This window comes from Podarcis pityusensis (assembly GCF_964106645.2).
Source record: "Podarcis pityusensis genome assembly, chromosome: 7".
Taxonomy (NCBI): domain Eukaryota; kingdom Metazoa; phylum Chordata; class Lepidosauria; order Squamata; family Lacertidae; genus Podarcis; species Podarcis pityusensis.
In genome coordinates this window covers 55,541,313-55,564,436 of record NC_138031.1, presented here as the reverse complement: position 1 = coordinate 55,564,436, position 23,124 = coordinate 55,541,313, and the positions used below count along the sequence as shown (strand labels likewise).

Here is a 23,124-nt window from a genome sequence, read left to right as displayed (position 1 = left end):
ATGCTTATGTTAGGTTTTGGTTTTGAAAAATCGTGTGTGAATAGCTCAAAGAAGGCTTTACAAATAAAGAGCTTTTTAAAAGAAAAAGGGAACTGAAGGAGAACAAACCTAAAACAATATTCCAATGGTACGCCACACACAATTAGCAATTTTTTTGGCTGAAACATGCATTGCTGGAGGTACAAGGGAATTAAGGCAGATTTAATACATATCTTTCGGAGCTGTAAAAGAATAACACTTAAATATATATTTAAATAAAATAAAATAGAAATAGAAAAGTTCAGGAAAGCTGTGCAATTCTTGCAGATTTTTTTAAATGAAGTGCAGAGAAGAAAGAGGAGGGGGGTGAGAGAGAGAGGGAAGATGACAGAAACTGAAAACCAGGCAGGGATCACTGCGGACAACCCTACTGCACTATCATAATGCTACTGCCTACAATTCTAAGGAATATGTTCAGTTCTAATTCAAGTTAGTCTCAAGCTCCCTACATTTATGTAATCTCAACATTACATGAATTGCAACTAACCAGAATCCTACCAAACAGAAGGGAACTCATTTGCGATACACACGTATCACATATCTTAATTTTGCTAGACAGTGGGAAATAAGTAAACCAACAAAAAATATTTTCTGGCAAAACAGTTTTTGAAAGAAGCATCCTCCCCTTTTGTTTCAAAATACAGTGGAAGCTCGGGTTGCGAACATAATCCGTGACGGAGGCACGTCCGCAACCCACAGCGTTCGTAACCTGCAGCGCTGCGTCCACACATGCACGTGACGCGATTTGGCGCTTCTGCAAATGCGCAATGCACGATTTAGCACTTCTGCGCATGCAGCGAAACCCGGAAGTAACCCTTTCCGGTACAGTGGTACCTCGGGTTACATACACTTCAGGTTACATACGCTTCAGGTTACACACTCCGCTAACCCAGAAATAGTGCTTCAGGTTAAGAACTTTGCTTCAGGATAAAAACAGAAATCGGGTTTCGGCAGTGCGGCGGCAGCAGGAGGCCCCATTAGCTAAAGTGGTGCTTCAGATTAAGAACAGTTTCAGGTTAAGAACAGACCCCCGGAACGAATTAAGTACTTAACCCGAGGTACCACTGTACTTCCGGGTTTCCTGCGGTCCATAACCTGAAATTGTGTAACCCAAAGTGTCTGTAACCGGAGGTACCACTGTACTTGAATCTTGCTAACAGAAACTTCCACTGCTGCTATATCACAGGAAAGCCAAATACCAACTGTAAGAGATTATCATACTAGCAATATTATTTATTCTCTAGTCATTTGTGGTCTGTAAATGGGCCTGCAGGCAGTAATTTTACTGCACTGGAAGTCAACATGTAAGTAAAATTATCAATGATAAACCATATGCACTGGAAGAGGATATGCTCTCCGACAAGTTAATACAAAGAGTATTAATGGTAACTTAGTTCTGTTGGCCATATATAGGTCCGTTCTCAGATTACTGGTTGAGAGCTGAACACATTATGCCAAAAGAATGCTACTCAAACACAACACAATGAATATAATTTACAGCTTCTAGTAATAAACTGCTTTACTGCTTTGTCATGTAATAATCACTTACAACAAGATTTTGTCATAGTGGTATAACCACCATTAAGTATCTACCTAAGCAGAAGGCTTACGTGAAGTTCACTTCTCTTAGCAAAACAGACTGAGAAAACTAACTTTACCAGAGAAAAACAATAGCCTGCTCTACATACATGCATGAGAGGTCACACACTCTCAGGAAATAAAGTCATCAATTTCTGAAAGTAAATATTCCATTTGGCTGATGCAATTTATCAAATGTTTAAAGGTAAAGTTACCCCTGCCCGTACGGGCCAGTCGTGTCCGACTCTAGGGTTGTGCGCCCATCTCACTTAAGAGGCCGGGGGCCAGCGCTGTCCGGAGACACTTCCGGGTCACGTGGCCAGCGTGACAAAGCTGCTCTGGCGAGCCAGCAAGAGCGCAGCACACGGAAACGCTGTTTACCTTCCCGCTAGAAAGCGGTACCTATTTATCTACTTGCACTTAAGGGTGCTTTCGAACTGCTAGGTGGGCAGGAGCTGGGACCGAAAGACAGGAGCTCACCCCGCCACGGGGATTCGAACCGCCGACCATGCGATTGGCAAGTCCTAGGCACTGAGGTTTTACCCACAGCGCCACCCGCGTCCCTTATCAAATGTTTACAACCAAGTAAATAAAATGGTCACAGGAACATGACATTTTGTACCAGAGTTGTGAGCAACTTTTCTCTTTCACATTTCGGTATTTTGATAGCAATGACACATTGTTCTATGTTCTTCGTGATCACTGTTTAGCTATTTTCACCTGTATTTTCTACTGAATTTGACTTTTGATTGCCTGTCCATTTTCAGTGCTTTCTGCCCTTGACACTATCCAATTTATTTATTTCCATGATCCAAGAAAAACCACAGAATGCTTTGATCATTTGTAGCAAATAAAATTGAAGCAAAAGTGCACAGGGTAGTGATCAGACAGCAGAATTTTAAAACAGCTGGACTAGTAATTAATTTCAAAACAGAAGAAGTGGTTAAAGTTCATCAAAAGGAGCGGGGAAGCATGTCAATGCTGAGAAACCTTTATCCATGGAAAAGAAATTTAAAACCTAGGTAAAGCTCATCTCAAACACTCAAATCAGACTCTCAGGCTGTGTCTAGGTGGAAGTTTTCCAATGCCTGTGGCACTAAACAGAAAGTGAATATCTAAAGAAGACGTACTACTGCATGCTTTAGTGCTACAATTTCTGATCTGGCCTGTACCCCTTGGATTGATCCTGCTAATCTTTTTGCATTAGAAGGAATCTCCACGTGGCTTGCAGCAGCAAGGCACACCAATTCAGGGCATCTTTTAAATGTCTGGGTTTGGAAGCACCCACAAAATCCTTTCTACCACAACACAATGAAATACATTTTTAAAAAACCGAAATGCACAAGAAAACATACTGTTACATGGTCTGTTCTTCCACTAGGCATGAGCTATTCCAGAGGACAGTGATAACAGATTTAGTTTGGATGAGAGAGCATTGGGGGAATTAGGCTGTCTTTGTAATGTCTGGGGGGCCCTCCAAGCTGGTTTTGTTTGGCTTGTTTGTTTGGTGTGTTTGTGTGTGTAATCTGCCATATCATCAGTGAATTACAGGTGGATTTATACTGGACCATCCACACATCTTTCCATTTCATTAGTGTTTCTGTAATGCTTCTGCAATGTTACCACATTATTGCTGTTTGGAGGGACACACCTGCACTACAGTGCAACAAAAGAAGGAGCAAACAAACAAACAAACATGTTACATTTGTAACAGGATTTCAGCAGAAAGCTATGGGACACGCACTGATTGGAAATGAAGAACTATGTCTGTCCTGTAACGTTTGCAGGCGCAATATTGAAAGCAAGATCGTGTATAGCCATCCCAATATCATCATGCACACAAGTCATTATGAAAGAGAAAGATGCCCAGAGGGGCCCTAATTTATTTGCAATATGCAAGCATACCACTGTAAGATCAACTCTTTACTCGACTGATGGTGACAAAATGACTTTAATGGGAACAAACTCTAACACACACATATAGGACATGGGAAAAGCCCACCAGAAATCTCTCTTCAAATGCCTCAGGTCCCATATCAAGAGCTCCTGAGCTTTTTGTAAAACCTAGACTGGAACTGCTCCTGACTCTGGTGAACTGGAATGTACAAAACACAGACAGGGTTCCCTTAACATTACAACCATAAATGGAAGCAAGGAACAGAGTATCTGCCACTCTGCACTAGACAGATCCTGAACTCCAAGACGATGCTTCATCTTCAACCAACACACACCATTTACTTCATCTGTCGATGTCTCCTCAAAACTACCAGTTTCTAGCATCCCCTTGTTCCGATTCTCAGCTATTGACTACAGCACTCCACCGGCTTCGGGGTTAGCCTTCATGCCTCATAGCTGGTTATCTAACTTGCTCTTGCACAGACTTCTTCAGGCTTACTTTAAGGTTTTCTACAAACTTCTTCTGAAGCTTTTCTACCTAGAGTATTGTGAGGAATCAGTTAGTGCCCTGTCGCTTTTGATCCAGTGGATACCATGGCTTTTGATCCAGTGGACACCTCTGCTAATAAAAAGGGAGGGGAGGGCGTTTTTGCCAGTTCTCCTTTCCACCTCCATATCTCCATGCTACCTTCAACCCTGTTCTGGAAGGTTCCTCAACTCAGTTTTTAGGGGGTGCTGGCAACTGCACGGGGGAGGGAAAATCTGCAAAAGCTGTCTGCTTTCCCCTTCTGTTAGCTGAAACAGAAGCCCTTCAGGGAGAACAAGATCACCAACTGGTTTCCACCATCTGCTGCTATTTCTTACATTCAATCACATCAGTTCTCATTTTCTCTCAAGGGAACACAATCCCACTTTTCACACCAGAGTCACATACTCCCCACTTACCCATGAGGTTTTAAATTCTAGGGGGACAGCACCACCAGATTGAAATACTTCTCCTTCCTGAGTTCTCATAGTGCTTTATTAAAGCTATATATCCTAATGAATATCGCCATACCTTTTGAACGTACTTCCTCTTTCAGAGTAGCCTGCCTCAAATGGTTGTTGGAAAAATGAAATGAGATAACTAAGGAATTCACGTACGGACTCACCAAATGAAAATATTGTAATTGTGTCTTCTCTTGCTTGATCTTATGCTACATACTATTTTAGAGGGGTTTTTTTTCCATTATTTCCTTTTGTATGCATGCAAATGATTTCCTTTTCTGTCATAATTTACCAATTTTAATAAAAACACAGGGATAACTCTGTGAATGCTGCCTTGACTTCTCTGGGGGAACAAATTTGATAAACGAACAAAACGGAAAACAAACGTTTTTCTGTTTGCCAAACGTTGCAGCGGAATTACAGTTACTCTCACATGACAAATAAAGTTTACACGTGTCCAATCTCAAATAACTGCAGAAAGCTTATACAGAAGCATCAGCTATAGTTCAACCCCTTCTTGTATTTTCCTCCTCCCCTTCCTTTCCTACCCAATCTCTGGAGAGAGCTTTGGTCATCCAGAATAGAAACTCATCTCCTTTGTCTGGCATTCCACCTCAAAAATAGTATGCCCCATCTGTTACATAAAACATTACTTCCAGGCTGAAAAAATATTTGGAAATTAGTTCTGTACTCTCAAACAAAACAAAACAAAACAAACAAAACAAAACAAAACAAAACAAAACAGATAAAGATGTACAGAGACCTGTTTTGTAAGTTCTGTGATTTCTGTGTTGAAAGACATGCATTTGATAGCAGACAATTCCCAACTCTGGTAGAATTAAAGAAGTTGAAAACCAAGAAGTTTGAGCATTGGGCTGAGTGACTGCAACTGCGTTGGATGAAGAAGTTTCAGCTACTCACTGAACAAAAATATGGTGAAGAAGAGAAGGTAGAGAAAAAGGAATATCAGCTAGTTCGGTAGAAGCAAACAGTGCCCTCCATATATTGTTAGACCACAACTTGCTTGATCTCCAACCACTGGCCATGCTGGATTGGGCTGATAGGATTCATAGTTCAGCAACACCTGGCAGGCACCACATTGACTCCTCTTTTAAAAACAACAATATTTTATTGATTTTTTTGAATTAATATGGAATGACAATGCCCACATCCCACAGTACTGCCCCCCCACCCCTACCCTCCAAACAGAGGTTCCTTGTGGGAAAACACTGTTCCAAAGTGTGAGGTGTGAGCCTGGTGGCTCCTGAGTGAGATGAATAAGATACAAGAGAGAGGGAATGATACAATACATGGCTCTTATTAATTTTTATTATGTTGATATAGGCTATTTTGGGATCTTATCTTTCTTACAACTCTTTGCTACCCTTTAGCTTTGAACCCTTGAGGACAGGATTAATATCAGCAGTGCGGTTTTTCTAGAAAAATAGATGCTGGAACTCACCATGAACTTCTCCCTTATTTTCTTAGAATGGCAATGGCGCCCACGTGACAAGAGCTGGAGCTGAGATCCAGTGAGCTCCAGCTGAAAAAAAGCCTTGAGTATTAGCCGTATCATTGAAACCTGACCTATTGTGATCAAGTAGTCTATAAGTCACTCATATAGATATATAGACCAAACTCCAGGCATTATAGAGGTTTGCCTTCAATGTATTCAGGAATAAACATTATACCCCTTACTAGTGCTAACCACCCCAGTCCAAGACTACAAAAGAGAATTGCTAGCCAGATGAAGCAGTGTTGTGGTTTCCAATGCTTTGAAAGAAAGAAAAAATGAAAACAAAACCCTGCCTCCTTCAAGCAGCAAAATGACAGCCAGGAGCCGAGAGCCAAGAAAAAGTTGAAGGGGCTTATAGCAAAAAATAATAAAAATAAAAATACCTCAAGCGAAAATTCTGTGTTACAAACTGAGCAGCATCAAATCCATGGTTGCCAACCACCCTTTCATTACTCTTGGGAGTTATATCACACCTGTGACTTCCTCTGCAGTAGAGTTGGAGTGGGAGACACTGAGACTTCGGGGCACATCCATAGCATCTTTTCAACAAAGGAAGTACACTTGCACAAACTAGCTCTCACCACATCAGTGGGGAAAGTGGAAAAGCAAAACACACTTTTGCAAGCACCCAAAACTCCTACGCACAGTACAGATTGTCACTAGCTTGTCAAGTTAGATTCTGCACAGCTGAAAACATAATGACCTAGGCAACTGCAGCAAGCTTCTGAATACTAGTTACTGGGGAGCTCAAGTGGGGAGGGTGATGTTGCAGTCAGGTCCTTCTTGTGAGCTTCCCACTGGAATCTCATTAGACACTGAGAAAACAGAATACTGGACCAGATAATCCGTGCTCTTGTTACCACAAGGCTAAACTTTTCTGCCTACCTAGTTGTCTCATCAATCATACTTATCAAAAGTATGGACAGACCACCAGCAAAGCCTGGAAAATATAAAATTATATATTCATAGCAAAGACTAGTAATCTCAATGTCTGGTGAAGCTTTCTAGTTCACTATGGAAAGTGATTACCAGGCCATGCCTTATTTATCATGGGTCCATCATTTGATTTATTTGTATGCATGGCACTAGCTTCAACACATGTGCTGTAGATTTTAACTGATCCTTATTTTATCTAAAGGCTCTAATTATTTTATTTTTCTTACTTTCCATGTTTATGCTATGTTTGGTTTTATAAACCTATGTGAAAATAGTATAATAATAATAATTTAAAATTGGCAATTGTTTTAAAGAAGCATAAGGGTTTTATCACCAGTACAACTTTGCATCAGTTTCCTCAAAAGTGTGCATAGTTCCCAAATGTGTTGTGTGGGCTTTTTAAATCCGTATTTCCTACTTCAACAGAGGCGAGCAAATTGTGTTACACCTATAGCACACATTTAAACCACATTTAAACCACTTTAATAGTCATGGCTTCCCCACACAGAATCCTGCGAACTATAGTTTACCCCTCACAAAGCTACAATTCCCAGGACTCTTAACAAAATGAAGTCTGAATTTCGGGAGAAGGAAATAATTCCCCTGTCCACAACGCCTTTTGCCCTGGCTGGACCGAGCCAGCAGGTTTTAAGTAATGACAGTTTCTGTGTAAGAGAATCTACCATCACCACCTTTGGAATGCTCTGCCTATATGCAGTCATCTGAAGCTACGAACCAAAAAGAGAAAAAAATTCTCAAGGCTGCTGAGCCCTTGTCCTGTTTAGCACTGTTGATCAAGATAGAGTGCATCTACTGAAAGCAGTGTTGTAACCAGTAGAATCACTGCAGTAGTGTTTTGGCAAGAACTCTCAGGAGCATGTCACAGGTCAGAGTTTTACTGCTGATTTATCTGATACACAGAGCTGCACATAATGCTTCAAGTTCAAGCAATTTCAAGAAGCATATTTTTAGTTTAGTTCAGTTTAATTTATATGTCACTTTTCCATGGTGAACCGTGCCCAAAACAACTCAAAATAAATACAGTGTCACAAATGCACAGTACACATGGTTAAAAGCTTCTCTCCCTTTTCTTCTATGAAGCTTCTTGACAACTGAGAGAAGTTCTTTCTTCAACAGCCGGGGGGGGGCGAGGGGTGTACACAATTATTGTTGTGGATAGATGCCATTTCTTATTAACTAGAACGTACAGGATGTGAACTTTTCTGACATTGGTCTAAATTCTTACATTGAAGGATCATTTAAACACAGTTTTGCCCTCCTTGCTGAAGCCATCTGCAAATCAATTCTCTTCAAATGCTGTCCAGAATCCTCTGCATCAAACCCTGTATAATATTTCCAGGGTAGGCTGGTTTGTTTAGATTTTCAAAAGCAGTGACACTCTCTTGAGGCTTTCGTTTCAGTTATTTTTCTGTATTTTGGAGGATGTCAGCAGTTGACCAGGCAGACACAAAATTGCGTACAGATTGCAATATAAAGAAGTGGTGATGACTGCCTTTCAAAGAATCATAGAACTGCAGATCTGGAAGGAACCCCAAGGGTCATCTAGCTCAACCCTCTGCAATGCTGGAATCTCATCTAAATCATACATGGCAGACGGCCACATAATCTCTGCTTAAAAACCTCCAAGGAAAAGAGTCCATCCCCTCCCGAGGGAGACCGTTCCACTGTCGAACAGCTCCTACTGTCAGAAAGTTCTTCCTAATGCTTAGTCAGTAGCAAGCACTGTACCACACATACTTCTGTTTTAAATCACTATCCTTCGACCTCAGTGCTCCTTCTGCAAAACAGGAATGTTAAAGATCTACCTCACAATTTGTTACGAGGACAGATGATATAAAAGATTGTGAAGCACTTTGTATACTAATAGCAGGGCATTAGTATATCGGGATACTAACAAGCAGTAGTTGAGCAGAATGTGAACGCTTCAAAAATGAGCACTGTGTGGTGCTGTCACTAGAATCATCTGCTTACAAAGCCTGAGTATGGCTTGCACAATAGTTTTTCTCTTTCTTAGATTTATCCTCTCAAGATAACATTAGCAAGCTGACTGCAGGATACACACGTGGACACACTGTAATCTTAAGTATGTTTACCCAGTAGAAAGTTCCACGTAGCTCAATGAAATTTATTGCCAGTAAGTGTGTTTAGGATCGCAGCCACGGTAATCTAATTTTCATTAATAGAATATGGCTTCCCCAATGCTAAACATTTGTGTCAATGCAATGTTTAAGGTCCCTGGAAACTGCAACGTAAGAGCAAAATTTCTGCTGGAATAGTAGGGAGGTTCTACCATCCTAAGAATTTGTATGTTAGAAGATGACCTTGTCTCCCTTTTGTCGCTGTCTTCAAAATGAACACTTCTTAGAAAGGAAAGGGATAATAGGGAAAACAACGTTCCATGCTGAAAAGATATAACTAGCTATTTTGGGAGGAAAACAGAAGGTATTGTCTAGTATGTAGCGCACACTAACTCCTTTTTCACCACTTCATTTTGTACTACAATTATCGTTAAGCCTTACAATATGCCATACATGATGGGTGAAATGGAGGACATTGTTTCTTTTAATTTTGCATGCATGGTAATGCATTTAACCACTAAGGTCATACCTGCATGCGATGACTGACAACTTTTCAGCTTGATTCAAAGCAAACAGCTGCTAGTTTGATTGCCTAGCAACTAAAAATTGATAGATGACCCTTAAGATGGATAACTCCATAAATCACCTCATTCAGCCACCCAGGGAAAATTTTTTAAAAACAATGGCTTTCATGACATTTGCTGCATTCTGTAATGTGCCGTGATAAATTTGGCTACCTTATGGAGGCACAGTTGTGCCTGCTGAAATTAGACAGTTTTCTGCATTCTATACTTCTTGCAGCTCTGAGCCTACTCTGCAAGGTGTGTTCATATTAATATACTCCACTGCCAGAAAAAAGAAGAATACCAGAAGCTGCTGTCAGTCACCATGAGGCAGGGAGAATCTGTATTCTATCTCGGCATTGCCAAACAGCTTTTAATCAAGAAACAGCAGTCTTATATCATAACTGAGGCACAAGCCTACATGCATTAATAATGGTTACAATAAATTTAATGTAATGACTTGACCCCTGGTCGACATTACAGATGTTGTGATAAATATGAATATAATGAACTGCTTCCTGTTTGTAAACATGTTGCATGCTTCCAGGTCGGGAGAAAAATAACCCTCATGCAAATTCAACCACGTTTATAGGTCTAGAATGGGCTGACAACCCAAACCACAACTCCATTTAATTTTAAGCCAAAGTATTAGGATTTAAGCCAATTTATTTGCACTGAATTGGACTAATCTTGATCCTAAACATATGTGCTTGGAATTCTCTTCGACATCTATGGAACTGACTTCAAAGCAAGTAGTATGTCTAAGACCAGGCTGCACCCTAAACACACTTACTGAGACTGTGGTCATTGTCAGAACTATTACATCTGGTGGCAGTGAAAAAGCCTAGTGGCTATTTTACCCAAGCTGGTTGTGTGCACCTGTCACCATGTGCTGAACTCAGCCTTTGGCAACATGCCACCACAACCAGATTGCCATTTCCCTTGTAATTGCCATAGGTGGACACAATTATGAGCATATTAAACTCAATGCTATTATTTCCAAAATGTATTAAATACTGGAGCATATAGGCTAAAATCAAATAACATTGGCTTAAGTGTGTTGTAGATCATGCTATCTGTGGGTTCCCTATCAGAGAAAGTGTCTAAATTAGTTTAGATGCCAACCCCTCGTCGTAACTGCGTTGTGAAGTAGGCTATAAACTGCTCAGAATGCAGACTGGTATCCCTGAAATTATAATGTCAAACACCAGAGAGGAACATTAGTTGCCAAAAATATCTAAATGCAAGATCACACTTCTGCAAGTAAATCAACATTTGGAAAAGGAAATTCCCCTTATTGTTGCAGATAATGGATTTTCTTCGTTTGTTATAAACAGAACTGATAAGCATTCTAAAACAGATGCTCTTAATTGTTTTTATTTTTGTTGCTGATTTTAATTCTGCTTCCACAAAACTTTCATTAATGTTTTATATTATTTCTCTCTCTTTTAACTTTGAGTTTAATACCAAGCTTACACCTTGTTTTGTTTTTCAAGGTTAGAAAAAAGTTAATTCTGGTTGCACAAAACTTTCATTAATGTTTTATATTCTTTCTCTTAAAACCAAGCTTACACCTTGTTTTTAGGGTTAAAAAGAAGATATTCCAATGCCTATTACGGCCTGTATATTATGAAGTATTGGGTTTTCCAGACATTTATTATTTATAGGATCATTCCAATCCTGAATTTTTGGTCCTAAAAAAGTTACTCACTCAAAGCAGCCACCAAAACGTATTAAGAATATCAAATCATCAAAACAGTAAACTGTAAAATGGAACTAATTCAACAGCAGCAGACGAGTCAAAAACGTAGCTTACGATTATTATTTAGAAAGACTACTCACTAATAGATGTTTGCCTACTACACAACTAGAAGCTGATCTCTACGAACTGGAGAATGAAATCTATAGAACATGATGAGACACCCTCCAGTTAGTTACCTCATGCCCATTTTATTTCCGATGTAAAAAATTTATCTGCTCAAAACCAAATCTGGAAGGCCTCATAATGAACCCAACAGTAGCCATTTTTGTGAAGCATAAAAAGCATCCAGAGCAATCAGTAGAGCAAGCCTCTCCTGGGTCCATAGCATCACATTACCAAGATCCCCTGATGCCTTCATTTTCAGAAATCATTCTTTACCCCATCATCTGTACTCATGCCATACATGCTATTCTTTGGTTCACCAGATTGCTCATATTCTACAATTTAGCTAAATATTTACAGAAAGGTTAAATTAGTTTTAAGCACAAACAACATTACAAAATTTAAAACGACTGCATTTTGAAATATAAATTACGTTGTTACGAACTTAATGAAAGTTCTAGAACAACGAGTTGGTAACAACACTCTAAGCAGAACTGCATCATCGTGCTTTACGCACCATTGCAAGCTTCACCTGAAAAAGTGAGAAAGTACTTCCAAGACCAGCATATATGTAATACAAGCCAGGCCTTAACCATGGTTATAGGATTGACTGCAGGTGGTAGGACTATAATGCCCTTTCCCCCCAGGTCCTCCCCTCTCAAGCATGGATTTCCCCACCCTTTCCCCACAGCACTTAACCATGGTTCACCATCCAATGTCATTAACTGCAGTTAATGCAAACATTCCCACCTAACATTTGAAAAACTGATTTGAAGCGGGTTACAAATTCCAAATTAGGAACTATGGCTAACTTCAATATGGATGTACCAGCAAATTATGGTTCGGAATGATGAGAATTTGCAGTGAATAGGAAAGGAGGCTGGGAAGCAAGGAAATGATCCTAACCCCCTGCCATTGGTATCAACCAATATAATGTACAAACACCACAAATTGCTATCAACTTAACATTGCACACAGATCAGACCTCTCTCTTTTTTTCTTTTTTGCAGTAATACCATATGGGCATATGGCAATAAGAATGATTTACTATACATTGCAAAAAAATCTCAATAAAATTAGGTTATTTTTAAAAAAAAAACCTTCATTTTGCCACATTTTATGTATCAAAAGATGTACTGCCATGCTGGACAACTGAGTGTCAATAGTTGGTTCATATCAATAGGACACTTCAAGCAACGTGCAACTGTATGTTTTAGACTCCATTTGATATAGAAAGCTTTCACAATATGACACACTGGTTATCAGGTTATATTTAATGCTACCAGAATTTCATGATATCTCATACAGAATACAGCTAGGCTGCAGCACTTCAGCAGCCATGTGACTAAAGGCCCAAGCAAACAAAAGCCTTGAGTGCACCTCATTTAATGTCTCTTATGATGATATATTTAAGCTAGGATTAATTGCATACATGTAAAATTCATATTCAATCACTCTATTTGTGTCTCAGCTGTAAGCCTTTGATGTTTCTATGAAGGATCCACAAAAGGAGACAAGAAGGCATGCTGGCCCTTTAAAACTGAAATGCTTGTTTCCTTTCTGTAAGAAAAGTAAATCATGCTGTAGTGAGTGGAGCTTTGAAAAAGCATCCATCCATTAAAGTTCATGGATCCTCGTTTCCAGATTGTCCCTCCCCTGGCTGTGTCTCAAGTTACAGCCTTGTACAATCCAAGTCTAAATAATATTCACCATGATAAATGACACCATAACTCCGATATCCACAATCAATCTTTGCTTTAAAGATACATCCATCTTCAATAATGTTGATGGGGATTCTGTAAAATGGGAAACGTGACTGTTTTCCCGACCTCCTAACAGTGGGGGAAGGAAACTCTGAGTGATGGCTGTCAGCTCACATCTGGCTGCAAAAATAAATTAGCCTTATGTAGACAAATGAAAGGACCAGCCCTGACTAGAAAACAGCCACTCCTGAGCAATGGCTAATTTATAGGGTTCCTTTCTAGAAAGTTCCTCGCTGAGGCTACAGTCCCCTTAGCTATCTCTTTAAATGATATCTGATGCTGTAAATAATTTTACTGTGATAGCAGCAGCTATGCATAATGTTTTTAAAGGGGTCTGTGTGAGTGAGAAAACAATAACTGTTCTCTCATACGAAATAAAAACGAGACAGTTGGGGAAAACTTTTGTTTCAGCTAAAAATATGTTTATATTCTGGCAGTCTGATCTATGGTTAAAAGAAAATAATCACATTTGAGCCGTTAATCTTAATGGCCTTATAATAGTACTGAATGACAAGGGTAAAAAATAAATAAACAACCGAGTGTAAAACTATTTTAGTTGCAGTTGCTTTTCTTCTTTGTAAGTGAAGCACTTTTTACGGAGAATTATGTAAACTAAGTCACCTTATTTGTGCAGGTGTTGTATGAGTCATATATGCTACACAGAAAAGAAACCCCCTATGTTACCTGTTCAGGTACTTTATATTGAAGTACTTAATATTCAAAACCAAGCAAAAAGCTTAGCAGAGACAAAATCTGAACAACGACAAAATGCATGAAAATTCATAGGGAAGGTATTCTGTGCAGTGCCAGACCTTTTATATCACAGCAACATTACAATCCTATGCATGTTTCCTCAGTGGGTAGCCCTACATTGAACAATGGGGCTTACTCTGTAATAAGTGAGTTTAACAGAGGAGGCTGAAACACTTCGGAAATTGTTAGGTCTCTTTTTTCTTGTAATGAGAAAACTTAGTATTTTACTTCTTGTATAGTAGTGCCCCACACATAGATGACTTAAATGCAGCTAAACTTTGCAAGAATATACCATCACTAATTGTGTCCCCCACAAGAAAGAAAGAAAGAAAGAAAGAAAGAAAGAAAGAAAGAAAGAGAGAGAGAGAGAGAGAGAGAGAAAGATTTCCGAACTCTCCAAGGAAGAATCCATATTAGTGATGATGGTGGAGGTTGTGAGGGTTAATTTTGTGAAGGTTGAAGGACTTACAGTAATGCTGTGAAGACAGAAACATCACAGGCTTTCCTGGCAAGAGGCTCAGAGAGGGTAGGAGGGGACTACGAAATGAACTCTCTCAGGCTTTGTCATGTACGTTTCCCAAGGCCCGGACTGGCCCCTTTGATAAATGACACATGTCATTCTGTCAGAGGCTGACACTGCAGCTGGGAGGGCTAGTGATATATGACTCCACTGAAAAGGAAATCAACTTTTTGGCACTGACTAAGACTGTGCCCTGTGTAAGGATTTTGTTTCTAAAAAAGTGAAAGATAGACTTAGGATTTGAAGCGGGGTGGGGGGGTGGGGAGTTGAAAAACAGATTGAACGACAGCTTACACTTAATTTATGTTAACTCGGTAATGGTGAAATGTGCTAGCCTGTGATAAATAAAAGCTACATTAGTCAATTATTAATCACACTCTAACTTGTAGCCAAAACCCATGACTTAAATCTGAGGCCTGAGCTGCCTTACAAACAGATAAGACAGTGTTTGATAGATGTCTTGCATAGTGTAATCAGGAAGGAATCAAAGGCTTAGTGGTTTAACCAATGAGGGTGTGTAGAAGGTTCTGGAATCTGAAACTGGGTAAAGTGGATAACTGGATTGAAAGCGCCCTTTCACAGAGGATACAGTATATCTTTTGACTGCTTAAAAAAAGGAGAGAGGCAGAGGGAGAAGCATATCTGACTTTAGTTTTAATCTTTTTTATATATAAATACACGGATGTCTTGAAACTGTATTTCCCTCCCTACAACTACTGTGTTAAATCATTTAAATCTGATCACTATTATGGATTCTCACCGAGACATCAAGTGTTTCAAATATGATCGTTTTGCACGGATTACAATTTAAGCATTTTATTTAATCGAATGAACTCGCATCGGGCTACAACACATTCATGCAGATACTAGCTGTAGAGGAAAAAAAGCACAAAGCTGCATAAAATAAATGATTTCTATTCAGCCAGGCTGTAAAGACAAAATAAAGGATCTGAGCTCCAAAAGGGAAGAAAAACCTGAAAATCAACCGTGCATAGAGGGCAGGGAAGCTGAATCTAAAATGGCCACAATGAGTATCTCTGAAAGGCTCACACTTCACCTAGGAAGGAAACTGCTGTGTGTTGTCTGTCCGTGGCAGGCAGGTTAATATAACAAACTCTCCACTCTTAAGGTGCTAAATTTCTCCTCGCTGCCCACAGGCCTAGCAGAAGATGCCCATATCAATAAAGATCTGTCTACAGATGGCATGTGAGGTAGAAGTCGTTCACGTGCTTGTACACAGGGAAATCTCACCCGTGGTGTATCTCATACATGCTCTTATGCATCTGCATCATGTAAATTCAATTTAAGCTGAAGTGAAGTATGTATGACCTTTCACTCACATTGGTTAAAAAATCACTCCCTATTGAGGGCCAACAGTAGATTTGTGCAGAGCTTTTCATCTGGACAGTTGTAAACGACATTAACTGGTTTTGTTACCCAGACATTTTGTTTTAGCATAGCCTTAACGCTAAGCAACTAGCAATTTCCATGCATATAAATGAAATAACCTTCATGTACAAATCAGCAGTATTCTTTTATTTTTCTGGGAGAGTTCATAGTCCAGCTACAAATTATTTTAAAGTCCTTTGTCATGCAACACATAGGGTTTTGTAACTGGAACATAAAGCCCTCATAATACTGTGTTAATTTCTATATCATTGGGACCTGTGTCCCATTTTATTCCTGGGCCACTGTGTAAAAATAAAAGGAAGCCACAGAATTAAAACCAGTTCTCCATCTTCATCCCAAAGTGCACAGAACTGCCTTTCGTTCCCTAGTGCCTCCCTAGGGCTGGGTTGCTAACTGACCAGAAAAAAATACCCTGGCCTGTTCTTGTGGTTTTAACAGCAATTTTAACAGCTAGGAAATAGGCATGATCACCTTCTATTGCCTGCATACCAAGGAGATTAAGGGTGCAGAGGTTGGTCAAAAAGTTGGCAGGTGGGCAAGGAGCGGAAAAGACAGTGAAGATAAGCAAGGAGGGGAAAGTGAGGTGCTCCATGCAACTTGTAGAACCACTTCAACTTCCCCAGAGGTAACCTTCCCTGTTAGCATGGCCTCAAAGCACCTTAAACACAGCTGAGAGCCAAAAGTAAAAAAGCAATACCATAGGCCAAGTGAGGCAGAAGGTACGAAACATAACCTACCCTACCCATTAAATTGATGGACCATTATATAGTATTCAAGTAATAACCAGGCAGCAAATAAAATATGTACTAAAACCTCATCCCTAATAAAAAGCTTAATTGTGCCCAGAAAACCAAAGCCAAATAGGTATTTCAATACTGCTGAAATAGGTTAACTTCAGCTTTCAAAAGGAGTTCCAGAGATTGAGGGCAACAACCAATAATGCCTCTCTATGATCTACCTGGATCTGGGGACTCAGTGGCAGCCACTCTTTGCTGTGGGCCCTTGTCTGAAATATATTTGGGTGAACCCATCCTAATTTAGTTTGAATATGAACCAGTATCCAATTACATACAGTGGTACCTCGGGTTACATAGGCTTCAGGTTGCATACGCTTCACGTTACAGACTTTGCTAACCCAGAAATAGTACCTCGGGTTAAGAACTTTGCTTCAGGATGAGAACAGAAATCGTGCAGCGGCGGCGCAGCGGCAGCAGGAGGCCCCATTAGCTAAAGTGGTGCTTCAGGTTAAGAACAGTTTCAGGTTAAGAACAGACCTCCAGAACGAATTAAGTTCTTAACCTGAAGTACCACTGTATCTTCTTATCAGTGGTGAAACATTATTATGAGAAGAAATTTTTAATTAAACCTGAACTATTTGCCATAGAAAAAATTAACAGAGGGCTACATATAACAGCAAAATTGTTGTATATGATATATAGATAATATATATGGATATAAGATGTATAGCTGTTGCATATGACATATTAAGATAAATATATATTAAATACTTTATATCTTTAAGATATATATTTGGGTGGGCCTGTGGGCCCTCATGTACCATGGACTCTGCAAACCTTATAGGAGGACCACTCTCAGGCCTTGAATCATTTGAGGTTGTTCACACATTCACCCAAACCCAAAAGTTTCAAGCACATACCCAGATTCTTTACATGAATCAGAGACTCCCACTCCAAAACCTTAGCACTGAGTGTGCCAGTACGATTCAACAAAATGAAAAAATCCTCTATTGTGTGCATCAATCCCAGAGAATTTTTGGATTATAACCAAAAGATTTTAATCCATGATTAATTGGCCACCAAGTAGTTGGTGTGTGTGTGTGTGTGTGTGTGTGTGTGTGTGTCTGTCTAGGCCAAGGGCACCAACTTGAATAAAATAGGGGAGGCAGGCAAGGTCCGCCCTGTATAATCTATCACAAGACGCGGCACATGCACACCATTTGAAGGCAATGCCCATCAACGTTGAAGGCCGCGGGCCTCCTCAAATATTTTATTGGGGGGGGCTGAAGGGACCGTGGCCCCTAGGAGTTGGCTCCTACGACCTAGGCAGCTGCAAGCTCATATCTAATTGTCAACTAAAGGGTTGTGGAATTACACGATGTGGCAACTGCAACCTCTCCCTACTATGGTATAGGAACAGAAGGCAGTACCCTGAGCAAAACTAATTTACTAGAGAATAAGTGCTACGCAAATGTCCAGGCTCTTATTAAAGGGGCATTTTGCTTTGTTTTCTGGCCCATCATTCCTAACGTAAGCTGTTCTACTAACCTGCATATGTAAAGACAGAAACACTTAACAAGTGAGGACTGTATGCAATAAGCAAAAGAATCAGGGCCATGATGAGGCCTGATTTCTTTCTTATGACATCTGGTCTCAAACAGGAGGAAGCATCAGGCACATTGGCCCAAATTCAGGAAAGCACTTAAGGCATATTCTTAAATTTAAATACATAAACACCCTCATCTTTAAGTGCTTTCTTGAATAAAGCTTCAACAAGGACCACTTCTTATCATAGGTACAGCACTATTTGATTGTATTTTCTATTGTTTATGAAAGCTGCACATATTTTCCAACCAACACCAGAAATCCGTTTACTGGTAGAATTACCAAAAGCATCTCACTCGCTGGGCAACTATGGGACAAAATAAAAAAAGGTTTTTATTTTATGGGTTTAAAAATGAATGGGATTACATACCAAGAAGGAACCACTGCACACAGAATATAAAAGGAAAATATTTCCACTTGTGCATTTTAAAGTGTCTGAGCTCAAACAGAAATCTTACTTTTTTATTATGTTTTATCAAACAATTTTTGTTTATTCATAATAAGCTGTATGTATCATTACCAACATGCCAGGTGCTGTACTTTTATTTATTTAATGCATTTCTACCCACCTTTCAGAGCACATTTCACCCACAAAGTGGTTTACAAATTCATACGCTTGTGCAATAGACAGCTTATTTTACAACACTAAACACTGAAAAGAAGTTGTCTAAACCTCCATCATCCATGAAACACTGAATGTTGCAAGTCAAAGCTTTAAGAGTGTGTCTGAGACAAAAATCAGTACAACTTTTGTATTTTATGCACAACACACCATGTTTTCCCCATATGTGGTGATACAGAACTGACAGAAGAAACCAGAAGGTGTTGATTTCAGCTTACCTCAGCTTTAAGAAGTAAAAATAAACTAACACTTGTATCAGAAGTTAAAATCTCAGAAAAAGTAAGCTTACTTTAATAAAAAGGGGAAAGGGGGAGACAGCTGTTGTCTAAATTCACACTACCTTCACAGCCTTCAAACCAAGATATACTACAATGGGTGATTAGATGTAAATTAATTAAATAAACACAAAAATAGAAACGCAGTACAATTGTCGTATTTTTAAAGGTGCATAAAAAACCAAAAGTCCTAGTGACGTGTTTTATCTGAAGCACAGTTATTATCTTTGAATGCTTGAAATCAAATTAGGAAGGAGTATGAGGAACAAAACAAAATGATGCATTTCTAAAAATGCACACAAGCTAATGGTTGAAACTTTTCTACCTTCTTACCAAAATATATTTTCCAAACCATAAAAAAATCAGAGTGAGTGCAGAATGTTTATATATTACTTGAGTCTCTCTTTAAAAGGTTTATACTTTTACTTTATGACCTGTCCTTGATTTGACACTTCCGCTCATCAGAAAGGGATTTATAAAATAATCCTGAAGGTGAGGAACAGACATCTGTCAGGGACTGGCTGGGTTTCACTTTGCGAAATTTAAGAAGGGAGAGAAATCCTGTTAAGCTCTCTTTAGTCACCAATAGACATCAAAGGTAATAATTAAAGAAGACAGACGTCATAAAAAATAAATTTATGTAGTTCTTTATAATGCACAAGCACTCCAGTGTGTAAAACATCTTTTAACAGTGAAAGAAAACACAACATGGGGGGGGGGGGAATCTATTGGGCTTTTTGTGTTTGTTTGTCTGTTTGTTTACTTGGAAAAAAACGATTCCCCCCACTTTTTAAGTACAAGTTTAAACCAAAGACTTTCAAAACCTTTACCATCTGTGGGTACATGAACTATGGATGACCCCAAATGATTTGCACTCTGCTCAGAATCCCTTAGAAAGCACGGGAAAAAGTATCATTAAGAATGACTGATGACTGCCAGTCATGGTTGACCTCACCCAAGCTTTGGTCTCTGCCTCAGTAATAAGCTGTCCTTTATTAGCACCAACACTCCATAAAAGGGGTGTGTTTAGTCACAGGATAGTGGCCTCCTAATGCTCATTGCTTGGCTCTGAAAGATTGATTAGTGCTCATTTTTACTGCCTTCACAGCATATACAGTGACAGCAACACAGAGAGCATCAGGGCCTCCAGCTACAAAACCAGAGATTTGGGGAGGAAAGGCAGTTGGAATATTTTTAAGAAACAGAATTGACGCCTCAGACACAAAACTTGTGACACTCATAACCTCCTTTAAGCACCAATACCATAAGGATGTGATCCTGCACACAGTTAAATAATTTATTTCACTTATGTTCGTTTATTTTTATCCTGTCTCTTTCCAATTTGAGAGAGGTGCGTCAACGGTACCTTCCGGCCTAGGATTTGGCTAGAGACGTTTGATATAAATACTTGCAATGTGAGAAGAGTACAGTACTTGAAATATAAAAGTTATAGGCCCTGTTTGTCAATTGGTTAGTATATTTCCTGTTCCTGGCTTAATAACTCTTGGACTTCTTGCTTTCAGCTGCTTTTGCCTCAAGACTTTTACAACTTGCCAAAATAATTGATGTCCACTTTTACTTTTCAAAGACTGGAATTTCATAATGAGTTTTTGTGCAGAAGAAAGGTATTCTGTATATTCTGAAGGCCAATGTTCCTGGTTCAGATCCTCTTGCACTATAATTTTCACCAGGTGCAAATGTTCAGGGAAAAGGAGGAGATGAAAGCCAAAGAAAGATGAAATGTTTAACCTGAGTTAACTTCTCTTGCCTAATTTGCAGCACTTTCCTTCCACATCTATTCTTTTATTCAACAATCAAAGTCAATGGCTCCATTCAGACATTATGTCAAACAAGCCCTTGTGTTAGCAATAGTTTAAAACTCAAACCAATGTTTGCGCTTTAACACAATTGTGCAAATTATGGTTGAGCGGTTCTTTTCTGATTTCTTCCTCTAGCCTCTCTGAACTGCACTGTCCCTTCATACAGTAGTCTCTGGAGGAAGGTGGAAAAACCAAAACAGTTTGTGAATTCTTTACTACGGTTTGGTGAGATGTCTGAAATGAGCCAAGGAATGCATTTGGTTCAGTCCAACAATATGAGAAAAACAAATAACTACATGGCAACGGGTGAGATCCAGTGTAAGGTGAGGGGACATCTGCTCATACAACATGATTTCTCCTTTCTCCCCTCTCATTTGCAGCCCCTTCTCACCTCCAAAATCTGCTCTAGAGGGTCCTGCATTTATCCAATGAAAATAGTGACGTCCCATTCCATAGTGATAATTTTATTATTTATACCCCACACATCTTACTGGGTTGCCCCAGCCACTCTGGGCAGCTCCCCACAAATATAAAAAACATAATAAAACATTTATTATTATTTTTTTTAAAAAACTTCCCTACACAGGATTGCCTTCAGATGGCTTAGGGGTTGCATATCTCCAAACCCTCCAACATTTCTCCAATGAAAATGGGGACATCCTAAGGAAAAGTGGGACATTCCGGGATCCGATCAGAAACTGGGGTAGCGTCTATAGATCAGGAACGTTACTGGAAAATAGGGACACTTGGAGGGTCTGGTCCTATTGCACAAGCAGATTTCCAGTGCATAAGTTGGCATTAGATGACACCCAGTGTCAGCAACCTGGACCACAGAGCAATGTACCCTTTATAATAATAACAGGGCCATTATAAAATATACATACTTAGCAGTAATGAAGTCCAGCCATGTTCCTTACAGAACATCATTGTTCAATACTACTAAAAGCAGGCAGGACATGAGTCTTCCATGAAAATCCTTAAAAAAATACCTGACAATACTTGTATTTCCTTATTGATTTTCACCACCATTTTACACATGCACACACCTGCTAAAAATGTTACTACCTTGTTCCTGGGGGAGATACTACCCTAACCCTACAGCAAGGCCAGATAGTTTAAAATCCAATTAACACTACTTGTATTAATTGTGTTCAAACCTTCCTGCTTTTTCTTTTTAAAACGCTCAACTTCGCAAGGATAACATCATCTCCCATGTATCATTAACATCATGGGTATGTGGTTTTTTCTATTTTCAGTTTGATCACCTGTGGAGGTAGGAGAGAATTTTAAAACTTCAGCATTTATAATAGTAGTACACGACGTTATATTTGTAAAATACCACTAGTTATTCTGTAGGTGTGCCTTGGCTTAATTTAAAAATAAAAATATTAATTCTCCCAATTCAGTGCTTCACCTAAGCTATTGATTATTACTGATTAAGAACTTGCCCATATGACTGTTCTTGGGAAACAGTTATATCATGTTAAAGGAAGATACAGTTGGAAGTTGGAGCAGTTATTTTTTTTACAGTTTGTTCTGTTATCAGAAAAGGGGAGCAAGTGGCTTTCCATATGTTTCTGCACTATAACTGAGACTGGTGGGAATTGGAGTTTAACAATATTTGTAGGGCCACAGGTTCCCCATCCCTGTTCTACGTAATTGGGAACTGAAGCTTAATAGCCTCACACCAGACAACATTGCAGCGGTGGCTTACTGGATTAGTACTTTTAGAACACATTTTGAATACTATGTAATAACTGCTAGTTTTAAAAAATACCTATATTTGAAAGTTTACTTGCAGCAATAATATCAATTAGATATGTTGATAATTTGCCAGTAATACATATTAACCATTGTTGCAAATACAATTAATTCCCTTCTTGCTCACCTTTTTAATTTTTATCCTTACGAAGTTATGTATCTGTATCCACAATCAAATGCCTCAAAAATTCATACTTTTTATTATTTATCTGGCTATGATAGGTCAATTTTATACCTGATTTAAAAAGTATTTCCTTTTATCTTCAGGGGCTTCATGCAATATATCTTACAATGGAAATATTATTCTCTAAGACAAGGCTTTGATCAGAAATCTAGTGAAATAAACAGTAGGCATTACTGGACTCTTCATGATGCTATGT

The 23,124-nt window shown here is 39.1% G+C and overlaps 1 protein-coding gene across 6 annotated transcripts in view; it reads right to left on the bottom strand.

Annotated features, from left to right (window-relative positions):
• The window catches only part of TSHZ1 (teashirt zinc finger homeobox 1), an 80,307-nt gene that overhangs the window by 43,447 nt on the left and 13,736 nt on the right, over positions 1-23,124 (bottom strand). The window contains exon 1 of one of the 6 annotated variants that reach the window (XM_081014134.1): positions 17,582-17,600. The exons of the other annotated variants lie outside the window; for them this stretch is intronic. The gene's annotated coding sequence lies outside the window, so the exon portion shown is untranslated. Of the gene's footprint in view, positions 1-17,581; positions 17,601-23,124 lie in introns of those variants that run through there. 6 annotated transcript variants of the gene reach the window in all.